The sequence below is a fragment of the Dasypus novemcinctus genome, chromosome 10 (assembly GCF_030445035.2).
Source record: "Dasypus novemcinctus isolate mDasNov1 chromosome 10, mDasNov1.1.hap2, whole genome shotgun sequence".
Lineage (NCBI taxonomy): Eukaryota > Metazoa > Chordata > Mammalia > Cingulata > Dasypodidae > Dasypus > Dasypus novemcinctus.
The window spans coordinates 43,098,231-43,110,823 of record NC_080682.1 but is presented as its reverse complement, the minus strand read 5'-3'; the positions used below and the strand labels follow the sequence as shown (position 1 = coordinate 43,110,823).

Here is a 12,593-nt window from a genome sequence, read left to right as displayed (position 1 = left end):
CAGCCTCATCTTTCTTGGGAAGCAGATAGTCTCAGCACAGGCAGCTTCTGGTGCAGTGTTCGTTTGATCTGGTTGATTCAGGAAACAGATGCATCCTCTTGGTCTCAGTACAAATCATTGGACTTTTTTTTTTTGGTTTTACCATAGCCAGATCTATGTCTCCATCAGCACAGAGGAAAAAAGTAATTACCGAAGTATTAGTGTTATTATTATTTCCTGATATGAACTGCTGCATTCCTTTGCTCATATCTGATTCTCTCCCTAGGCTGTGGTTAGAAAATTGAAAAACAAATCCTTGTTGAATAAAGCCTATATGAATTAGTTTTAACCTTGTTTGCATTGGAGACCTCTTTGAGAATTTAATGAAAAAGAGGAATCCTCTCCTCTGAAAAACTCACATTTTTTTTTCCAACCATAAAATGTAAGATGGTTTCAAGAAATTCACAATTTTTGCAAAGCTGCTGGTGATCCCTAAGGAATCTATAGACCCTGGTTAGGAACCTCTGATCTGCATGGTCAAAAAGAAGATGGAGGCAGTGCTGCCAACGCTTCAGCGCAGGAGCTGAGGTCAATTTGATGTATTTAAAGTGGATACAGAACTGTTTCAATGTTTTACAACAATGTGAAGTATTGGTGGTAGGGTGAGGTATGAGAGCCCTATGGTATGATATGTATGTTTGTTTTTTAAGTTCATAACTTCTGCTATCACTCATTTTTTTATGTATGTTTATGTATACACTCATTAAATTTTTTAAATGAAAAAAAAAAGTTTTAGCAATGCAGACAATGAAATGCATTGGGGGTGATGGCACCATAAAAAAATCTGCCTACTGATATCCCACACAAAAAACAAATTTCCATCTGAATATGTGCCAACTGCTTTTGACAACTATGCAGTCACAGTTATAATTGGTGGAGAGCTATGTATGTATTTAGGTACCAGGGCCAGGGATTGAACCTGGGACTTCCTAAGTGGGAAGAGCTGGGGCTCAACCACTGAGGCACATCGGCTCTACTGATTTGGTATTTTTCTTTTTTTCCTGCTTGCTGTTTGTTTTGTTTTTAGGATGCACCGGGAACTGAACTGGGACCTCCCATGTGGGAAGTAGATGCTCAACCACTTGAGCCACATTCCCTCCTGACTCTCAGATTTTTGATCCCGCAAGACAAGAGGATTATACAGATTACCACTGATGAGTTATCCACAAACAGATGTATTTCTAGTCTGTCTTTCGGTAGTCTCTCTGTCCTTCTTTGAAAATGTGAAAGAAAAGTAGGAATCTGAGAGCACTCACCACTGTCCAAAGATTCCGTTCTTGCTTCTTGGGGCAGTAGAGATAATAGAGATGACTATCTTTGTTGAGATAGTAGAGATGACCCTGCTACAAGTGAGAAACTTGCCAAGAATAAACAGAAGCCTGTCACTCCGGAGACTGCTGAAAAGCTGGCCGGTGACCTGAAGGCTGTCAAATATGTGGCATGTTCTGCACTCACATGGAAAGGCCTAAAGAATGTATTTGATGAATACAATGACTGCTCTGGAGCTTCCAGAACCAAAGAAGAGCCACAGATGTGTGCTACTATGAACAGCTCTCCAGAGCCCTTGCTGCACAGCTGGTGTCGGCATCATACTAAAAGCTGTGTTTATATCAAACTAAAGATTAAACATTAAAATTCATTTTTGTGATTAAGACAAATGCCTTGCACCTACCCACATGCCATAGGTATAGCCCTCCCGCCCCCTCTGAATACGAATTAATTTTGAGAAGTTGTATATTGTCTGAAAAGTGATAAGTACTAGTTTTTTTGTTTGTTTCAAAAAATTGTGGGGTTTTTTGGTTAAAAGCAAGGCATGCTTGTCATAACTTTGTAATAGACTAATTTGAATTGTTGAAGCTGCTCCCTGGTTCTGCTCTGGAGATTAATCTGGGACATTTTACTGTTTTTTTTTTTTTTAATTTCCCTTTTTTGGGGGGGAGGGGAGGGGGTTTGTGGGGGGTTGTTATTTAGTCTTTTTTTTTTCTTTTTTCAGTTCATTAACCGTGGTGGACAGCCCTTGATGGGAGGAGGACGGGTTGATTTCACATTCCACTTCCTAGATCTAGTTTAGAAAACATGTTCCCCATCTAGTGCTCTAGGAAGGAGTACAGTAAATGTCTCATTTGATAACATATTCCTTTTCTTTTTTTTTTTTTTTCATAAAGCCCATAGTTTGAGACATGATGGAAAACTTTACTGGTACGCCTGGAAAAATAAGGCATGATCACAATCCATTGAAGAGAATCCAACCAGAGAGCTTAAATGCCTTCGGCTACTGCAGAAGCCGAAGTACTGGGCGTGTGATACGGGCTGAGAGAAGTGGGTACTAGTGTTCCTCTCCTTTTTCATCACCCTCTCCTTCAACAGAATCCATACCATCCTCTCATAATCCTTCTTAAAGGCAGCCACGTCCTCACAGGCCTCAGAAAACCCCCCTTCCTGCATCCCTTCACCCACGTACCAGTGAACAAAGGCGTGCTGGGCACACATCAGGTCGAAGTCGTCGTGCAGCGAGCAGGCTCAGCAAGGGCTGTGGTGCTGCTCAGCAGGCACGCAGGTTGCCGGACCCGGGCCAGGCCTCCACCAGTACCACAGCGGGAGGCTGGTGATTAACGCTGGCCGCGAAGCCAGTCGGACACCAACACAAACTGGTGTACTGGTTCTTTTTTTCTTTTAAAGGAGATAATGTTCATAGGGTGTCTCTGTACAGTGAACTCTATTTTTTTTTTTAACTTTTACTTATTTATTGTTAAAGAAGCTTTAGATTACCTAAATGTTACATAAAAAATATGGGGGTGGGGGGAGGAGCAGATGTGGCTCAAGCAATTAGGCCCCCGTCTACCTTATGGGGGGTCCTGGGTTAAGTTCCTGGGACCTCCTGGTGAAGGGGAGCTGGTCTGCACTGCAGAGAGCTGGCCCGCGCCGCGAGCTGACACAACAAAAAAGAGACACAGAGGAAAGACAATGAGAGATGCAGCAAACCAGGGAGGTGAGGTGGTCCAAGCAATTGAGTGCCTCTCTCCCACACTGAGGGTCCCGGGATCAGATCCCGGTACCTCCTAAAGGGAAAGACAAGAAGAGAAGACTAGCAGACACAGAAGAACTCACAGCAAATGGACACAGCAGATAGTGAGTGCAGGCAGCAATGGGGGGAGGGGGAAAAGAAAAAATAAAATTTATCTTTAAAAATATATATAGGGAAGCAGACTTGGCCCAGTGGTTACGGCGTCTGTCTACCACATGGGAGGTCTGCGGTTCAAATCCCGGGCCTCCTTGACCTGTGTGGAGCTGGCCATGCGCGGTGCTGATGCGGGCAAGGAGTGCCATGCCACGCAGGGGTGTCCCCCACGTAGGGGAACCCCACGCGCAAGGAGAGCACCCTGTAAGGAGAGCCGCCCAGTGGGAAAGAAAGTGCAGCCTGCCCAGGAATGGTGCCACACACACGGAGAGCTGACACAACAAAAAAAGAAACACAGAGTCCCAGTGCTGCTGGTAAGGATAGAAGCGGTCACAGAAGAACATACAGCGAATGGACAGAGAGCAGACAACTGGGTGGGGGGCAGGGGGGGGGAGGAGAGAAATAAAAAATAAGTCTTTAAAAAAAATTAAAAAACAATATATAGAGGGGAATGGATGTGGTTCAAGTGGTTGAGTTCCTGCTTCCCACATGGGAAGTCCCAGTTCGATTCCTGGTGTCTCCTAAAAAAACAAAAATAAACAAGCTAGGCAAATGAAAAACAAACAAACAAAAAACCAAAAAACTAACTCAGGGAAGCCGATGTGGCTCAGAGGTTGAATGCCAGATTCCCATATATGAGGTCCTGGGTTCAATCCCTGGCCCTTGATACCTTGAAAATAAATAGGGGATTTCCATATGCCTCCCCTTCCACATTTTCCCACATTGACATCTTTCGTTAGTATGGTACATTTGTTACAATTGATGAACACATATTGAAGCATTGCTACTAACTGTGAACTATAGTTTACACTATAGTTTATACTCTGCCTCATACAATTTAAAGGTTATGAGAAAATGTATAATGGCCTGTATCTGACATTGCAGTGTCATGCAGGACAATTCCAATGTCCCGAAAATGCCCCCATGTTACACCTATTCTTCTTTCTCCTTCCCCCCAGAATGTCTGGTGGCCACTACCTTTAATATCAATGATAAAAGTTTTTCCATTGCTAGAATAATAATAATAACTCTATAATAAAATAATAATGTCTACTTTAGTCCATTGTTCACTCTCCAATCTTGAGGATTTTGGGATGGTGATGCCCACTCTGTTTCTAATTGAGAGGGGGCTTAGATCTCATGGGACAGATGGATGAAACTATCTTGCTTGCATTTGCAGATACTTTCTGTTCCTTGGGATGGGCGCTGTCCATCATCATCTCCATATTAGTTGTCCTAGGTGAATCCAATGAACTGGAGAGTTGGCGTTGCAACTCTGCTGAGATTCAGGGCTAACCGACACATGACTGGACCAAAACTTTAAGTCTCTGGTACATATATTTAATAAGTATAGTGCTAATTATGGGTTCACAGAAAAGGGGTAGAAGAACCATGCATAGGGAAACTATAAATGAATCTAATTTGTTACACTGGGGAGCCTAAATTCTGAAGTAAGGCCCACTGACAGAGTGCCCAATTCCCGAGATTGTCTACCCTGCTTATAGTGTATAGATGTCTCTAGAGCCCTCAGGAGCCCTGCTGTTTTAGGCACTGTTTACTGTGGCAGTCAATGAGATACTGCAGAGATGTGCATAAATGTAACCTCTGGAATGACCTCCCCACTCACTTTGAAATCTCTTAGCCATAAAGACTCATTTGTATTTAATATTTCCCCCTTTTGGTCAAAGTCTTTTTCCAGATGCATTACTAGTTAGCACTTGGTAATAATCCCTTGGTGACAGGGAAGCTCATCCCTGGGAGTAATGTCCCATGCCAGGGGGAAGGTAGTACACTTGTATGCTGAGTTTGGGAGAGAGATCACGTTTGAACAACAAGGAGGCTTTCAGGAGGTAACTCTTAGGCAATATATACTAATAGGCTAAGTTTCTATTTCACAAGAAAGGGTTCATAAGTACAATCATCAATACCAAGAGCCTGGTGTAATAGTCTGTCTTCTTTTACTAGGCACTGCCCTTGCAATTGGGGGGATTCTTGCCATTCTATTAGAGAATGTAGCAGGACTCCCCTGGATGGGAATTCAATATTCTTTTGGTTATTGCGTGGGTTTCCACCCACTGAGACAATGCCCCATGAACACTTGAACATATTCATATGCCTTAGAGGCCTGCCCCAGTACACCCCTCCCCACGCACATGGCATCACTGACACCCTGTGCCTGTGATCCTCCCCTGCCACAGTTGTGACCCTTCTGTGATCCAAATCTCTCCATAAACGAAGCCAACAAAATAACCAAATAAAATTAATAAAAAAATGGAATAAGAGTTTTAAAAATAACAAAAATTCAAAAATATAAAAAAATTGAAATAAAATTTTTAAAAAATATTGTCTTTCATCACCGTAAGATTTGTTGTCTTATATGTACAGTGACAATTTCATCCATATATTCCCCCAGTGTCTTCTTTCTTTTCATTTTACCTTCAAAGAAGCTTTAGGTTACAGAAAAGTCACATAGAAAATATAGGAGATTCCCATATACCCAACCCCTTCTCCCTTTTCTATTCTTCCCTATGTGCTTGGTTTTGATGGTGGCAATGGAAGCATTGACATCTCTGGGGACCATGTCATCATGGTACAACAGGCAGCAAGCCATGTATTTACCACGGCAAGGGTCGCATTTCACTATCTGGTTGGCTAGCTCAAAGCAAGCATTAGTAAATCTCTGCTACAGAAAGCCATTCATGGTAGGCTTTCTCAGCAGAGATGATGGAGGCATATTTTGCCAGAGGAAAGTGGATGTGGGGATAGAATACCAGGTTGGTCTGGAATTCTGTTTGATCAACATTGAGGGCACCATCAAACCCAAGGGAAGCAAGGATGGAGGACAGAATCTGGCTAATAAGGCAGTTAAGGTTGGTGTAGGTTGGGCACTCAATATCAAGGTTTCTCCGACAGATGTCAAGATGACCTCATTGTCTACCATGAAGGTAAAATCTGAGTGCTCCAGGGTGGTGTGGGTGGTGAGGATGGAGTTGTAGGGCTCGACTACAGCTGTGGAATCCTGGGGGGTTGGGCAAATGGACAACTCCAGCTTGAACTTCTTGTCATAATCAACAGACAGACATTCCATCAGCAGGGAGGTGAACCCAGAACCAGTCCCCCCACCAAAGCTGTGGAAAACCAAGAAGCCCTGAAGACCTATGCATTGGTCAGCAGCTTACAAATTCTATTTAGAACCAGGTTGATGATCTCCTCGCCAATGGTGTAGTGTCTGTGAGCATAGTTATTGGCAGCATCTTCCTTGCCTGTGACGAGCTGCTCGGGTGGAAGAGCTGGTGGCAGGTACCAGGGTGAACTTCATCAACGACTGTGGGTTCTGGATCTGCAAACACTGGCCTGGACACATGCTTGCCAGCTCCTTTCTCACTGAAGAAGCTGTTGAAGGAGTCATCTCGGCGTTGTCACTTGGTGTCTGACCATCAGGCTGGATGCGGTGTTCAAGGCAGTAGAGCTCCTAGCAGGCATTGCCAGTCTGGACACCAGCCTGGCTGATGTGGATGGAGATGCACTCACACATGGTGGCTATGGTTGAGAGGTGAAGACAACAGCAGATACCGGCTCCTGGTTTCCGTCCCTGACAAGCACACCATACTCCTTTTTAAAAAAAAAGATTTATTTTATTTATTTCTCCACACTCCCTTGTTACCACTTGCTGTATCTGTTTGTCTTCCCTGTCTTTTTAGGAGGCACCAGGAGCTGAACCCGGGACTTCTGATGTGGGAGGGAGGTGCCTAATTACCTGGGCCACCTCTGCTTCCTGCTTTGTTGTTTCTCTCTTGTTGTATCATCTTGTTGTGTCAGCTTGCCACGCCTGCCTGTTGTGTCAGCTTGCTGTCTTCTTTAGGAAGAACCAGCTTCTGAACAAGCGACCTCCATGTGGTAGGTGGGAGCCCAGTCACTGGAGCTACATCTGCTTCCCCATACTCCTTTTTGAAAGTTGCCTTTTCTCTCCACTCTTGAGGAGGTCCAGTATTTGATGAAAGTGGGTGGACCTGTTTTGCCCCTCTTCTTTTCTAGGATGCACTACATATGTGACTGTGACTTTCAAGGGAATGTTTGTCATTTGCTGATTTTTTAAGTTAATTTCAAACTTCTTTTACTGATAAATGAAGAAAAGTATTGCATCTTTTGAAATATACCAAATGGATTGAATACATAATTTTAAACCCTGTCAGTCATTGTCATTTATGCTTAGCATAAATGTGCAGCTTAATAATATATGACATGGGAAGTAGATGTGGCTTAAGTGATGAGCTCCCACCTACCACATGGGAGGTCCTTGGCTCTGTTCCTGGGGCCTCTGAAAGAAGACAGCAAGCTGGTGTGGCAGGCAGGCACAGCAAGCCACCACAGCAAGGTGAAGCAACAAGAGACACAAGAAGAAAACACAATGAAAACATATGAATAAATGTGAATTGCATTTGTCATATAATTTCTCAAGCCTTTACTACAGCATTAATTTAGTACATGGACCTTAGTCCCTATATGTCTCCTCCCTCCAGGCCAAGCCTGAGTGAAGGTCTCAGAGAGATAGGAAGAGTAAGAGATCATGTGAGACTTTCCATATTCTAAATTTAAGTCCCTGGCCTTGGATTCAGAAGACCTCATTTTTTGTTTTTTTTCAGGAGGTACTGAGGATTGAACCCAGGACCTTGTACATGAGAAGCAGGCACTCAACCACCGAATGATATCCACTCTCTTTGTTTTAAATTTTAGCTCTGCCATTTTTAGCTGTGTAACCTTGTCAAATCATTCCATTTTCTGAGTCTCAGTTTCCCCATCTGTAAAATGAAGATAGCAATATACTCACCTCACAGAGTAGTTATGAGGGTTTCATGAAATGATGTCTATGAAAGTATTTACCAGACATCCAGCTCATAGATGTTGCTTGATAAATGTTAACTGAGATTCAGTTCCCCCAGGACAGAGTAAGATCTTTAAGAGACACTAAGCACTGAAAACATTAGGATGCACCTCCACTTCCACAAGTAATTCAAACTGAGAATAATATACAATAAATAAACTTAAGGGGAAATCTTATTTATTTCTATGATGACATTAGAGCCTTAAAAAAAACCTCATTTTGAAATAACTTCAAACTAACAGGAAAGTTGAAACAATAAAAACAATACAGCAAGGGAATGGATATGGCTCAAGTGGTTGAGTGCCGGCTTCCCACATGGGAGGTTCTGGATTTAGTTCCTGGGACCTCTTAAAAACAAACAAATAAGCAAAAAACAAGAAAACAAATGAGGGAAGCAGATGTGTCTCAAGTGACTGGGCTCCCATCTACCATATAGGAGGTCCAGGGTTCTATTCCCGAGGCCTCCAGGTGAGGGCAAGTTGGCCTGCATGGAGAGCTGGCCCACATGGAGTGCTGGCCCATGCAGAGTGTTGGCCTAAGCAGGAGGGCTGGCCCATGCCAAGAGCTGGCGCAGCAAGATGAAGCAACAAAAAGAGACACAGAGGAGAGACGATGAGAGATGCAGCAGACCAGGGAGCTGAGGTGCTCAAGAAGTCCCAGGATTGTTTCCTGGTGCTGCCTAAAGAGAACACAAGCAGACACAGAAGAGCACAGAGCAGATGGACGCAGAGAGCAGACAGCGAGCACAAGGCAATGAAGGGAGGGAGGGGATAAATAAATAAATAAATAAATCTTAAAAAAAGAAAACCAAGAAAAAAACCCACCTTGAAGCCAATGTGGCTCAGTGATTGAGCACTGGCTTCCCACATGTGAGGTCCCAGGTTCAATCCCAGGCCACAGTACCTCAAACAACAACAACAACAAAAACAAAGCAAGCAAACAAACAAAAAACCCAATACAGCAAATTCCAGTATATCCCCTACCCAGAAACACAGATTTAAAAACTTTTAACATTTTTTTCTTTTCTTTCTTTCATTCTTTTTTATCTTTCTACCTAATCTACCATCTGTCACTGTCATTTCTCTCAGCTATCTGTATCTATCTATCTACCTATCTATCTGTAGCAGTTTGATATTGATGAATTGCAAAAAGAAATAATGGATTACGTTTGTAAACTGATCTTTTCCTCTGGGCATATATAGGTTATATCGGATTTATAGGTTTACTTGATTAAGTAATTACGTAAACCTCTTGCGTAGGAGCTGTTGAGTTCCCACCCTTTCGTGGGTGGGGACTCACAGATAAAAGGCATGTCAAAAAACAGAGTTAAGTGTTCTTAATGTTGGAGTTATGATTTGGAGTTTGATGCTGATCTTAAGCTGGAGCCCTGGGGAGAGAGACAGAGCCGTTCACCCTGTAGTCTATAGCTGACTTTGTGGAGAGAAGCAAAGCCTACAAAGCCTCATAGTCCACAGCTGACCTTGTGGAGAAAACAGAGGAGCTGAGCCCAGAGGAACCCAGGAAGCCTGAACCCTCACAGATGTTGGCAGCCATCTTGCTCCAACACGCAAAAACAGACTTTGGTGAGGGAAGTAACTTATGCTCTTTGGCCTGGTATCTGTAAGCTCCTACCCCAAATAAAAATCCTTTATAAAAACCAACCAGTTTCTGGTATTGTGCATCAGCACCCCTTTGGCTGACTAATATACTATCTATCTCTATCATCATCATCATCATCATCATCATCTATCATATCTATCATCTATCACTGCCATCTCTATCATCTATCTATCTTTAATCATCTATCTATATTCTAAACATTTGAGAGTAGGTTATATACATCATGCTCCTTTAGCAGAAAACTTTCAGGTATACTTCCTAAGAACAAGGATATTCACTTATGTAACCACATTAAAAACAGTTACCAGAGTCGAGACATTTGATATTGACATAAAGCATACAGTCTATGTTCCAATTTTTTAAAAGTGCCCCAATAATTTCTGAATCTTAAAAATTTTTTTTTATTCTAGGGAGTGGATGTGGCTCAAGCAGTTGAGCACCTGCTTCCCACATGGGAGGTCCCAGTTTGGTTCCCAGTGCCTCCTAAAGAAGAAAAACAGACAATGAGCAGCAATGAGCAAAAAACAATGAATAGACAACAAGCAAACAGACAAGGGAGCCATCTGGGGGGAGGGGAAGATTTTTTAAAAATTTAAATTGTAGTAACATATATACAACCTAAAATTTCCCCTTTTAACCACATTCAAATATATAATACGGTGGTGTTAATTGCATTTACAATGTTGTGCTACCATCACCACCATCCATTATCTAAACTTTTCCATCACCCAAAGAGAAATTTTGTACCAATTAAGCATTAACTCCTCATTTCCTAATTCTGCCGTGGATTCTGGTAGCCTGCATTTTAGTTCGTGACTCTATGAATTTGCTTACTCTGATATTTCATATCAGTGAGTTCTTACAGTATTTGTCCTTTTGTGTCTGTCTTCTTTCTCAACATGATGTTTTCAAGTTTCATGCATGTAGTCTCGTGTATCATTCCTTCTTCTCCCTGAATAATATTCTATTGTATGTATATACCTCATTTTATTTGTCCATTCATCTGTTGATGGGCACCTGGGTTTCTTCCATCTTTTGGCAATTGTGAATAAGGCCGATATGAACATTGGTGTGTAAATTCAAGTCCCTGCTTTCAATTCTTTTGCTATAGCCTAGAAGTGGGATTGCTGGGTCATATGATAAATCTGTACTTAACTTTCTGAGGAACCACCAAACTGTTTTCCACAGTGGCTACACTATTTTATCTTACCACCAACAGTGAACAAGTGTTCCTAATTTATTCACATCCTCTCCAACACTTGTTATTTTCTGTTTCTTTAATAGTAGCCATTCTAGTGAGTGTGAAATGGTATCTCATGGTGGTTTTGATTTGCATTTCCCTGAAGGCTAATGATGTTGAGCGTTTTTTCATGTGCCTTTTGGTCTTTTTCATGTGCATTTGTGTATCTTCTTTAGAGAAATGTCTGTTCAAGTCTTTTGCTCATTTTTAAAAATTCCCCCTTACAGCTTTTTTGCTTGCTGTTTGCTGTCTGTGTCTATTTGCTGTGTGTTCTTCTGTGTCTGCATTTATTTTTATCTATTTCCACACCACCACCTTGCGACTTGCTTGTTGTCTGCTCTGTGTCCATTCGCTGTGCGCTCTTCCGTGTTTTTACTTGTCTCCCTTTTTGTTGTGTCACCTTGCTGTGTCAGCTCTCCGCGGCACATGGGTCAGGCGGCACTCCACAGTGCCTGGGCCGGTGGCACTCTGCAGCGTGCAGGTGAGCCTGCCTTCACAAGGAGGGCCCGGGACAAGAAGCCAGGGCCTCCCATATGGTAGATGGGAGCCCAACTGATTGAGCCACAGCTGCTTCCCTCTTTTGCCCATTTTTAAATTGGGTTGTTTGTCTTTTTTGTTGTTGATTTATAGGATTTTATTTATATTCTGGGTATTAAACCCTCTTATCAGATAGGTGGTTTCCAAATATTTTCTCCCATTCTGGGGGTTGTCTTTTTACTTTCATGATGTTCTTCGATGCACAAGAGTTTTAATTTTGATGAAGTCTCATTATTTCTTCTTTGTTGCTTGTGCTTTGTGTGTAAAATCTAAGAAATCATTGCTTAATACAAGGTCCTAAAGATGTTTCCTTGTGCTTTTCTAGGAGAGTTATAATTCTGGTTCACATATTTAGATCTTTGATCCACTTTGAGTTAGCTGTATATGGTGTGAAGCAGGGGTTCACCTTTATTTGCATAAGGATATCCAACACCATTTGTGGAAGAGACTATTTTTTCTCCATTAAGTGGACTTGGGACTCATGTGAAAAATTAATTGGCCATAGACTGTATAACACATTGAACCCCTCTTGTGAATGGTGGACTATGGTTAATAGTACAAATATAAGAACATACCTCCATGAATTATAAAAAATATGACACTATTACAAGGTGTTAATAATAGGGGGGTATATGGTAAAAATACATCCAATGTAAACTATGAACTATAGTTAACAGTAATATTTTAATATTCTTTCATCAGTTATAACAAAGGTACCACAATAAAATGCAAAATTCAACAATAAGGGGTATGTGGAAATGTTGTATTTTTTTTTGAGGTACTGGGGGCTGGGGACTGAACCTGAGACCTTGTACCTGTGAAGCCAGCACCACATCAGCTTCCCTGAGTTGGTTTTTTCATCTGTTTTGCTTGTTGTTTGCTTCTGTTTTTTTAGGAGGCACTGAGAACCAAACCTGGGGCCTCCGATGCGGAAGGCAGGCACTCAAATGCTTCAGCCTTACCTGCTCCCAGAAATGTATTTTTCACAAGACTTTTCTGTAAACATACTTCTCTAATTTAAAAAATACAATAATTTTAAAAACCCCATTATGCTAAGTGAAAGAAATGAGGTACAAAGTACCTCATATTGTTTGATT

General features: G+C 42.0%; 2 pseudogenes; one reads left to right on the top strand and one right to left on the bottom strand.

Annotated features, from left to right (window-relative positions):
- Positions 1-777: 777 nt before the first annotated feature.
- LOC105746070 (cell division control protein 42 homolog) lies at positions 778-1,586 on the top strand (annotated as a pseudogene).
- A 646-nt stretch (positions 1,587-2,232) lies between these two features.
- On the bottom strand, positions 2,233-6,752 carry LOC131280012 (tubulin alpha-1C chain pseudogene; annotated as a pseudogene).
- Positions 6,753-12,593: the final 5,841 nt, after the last annotated feature.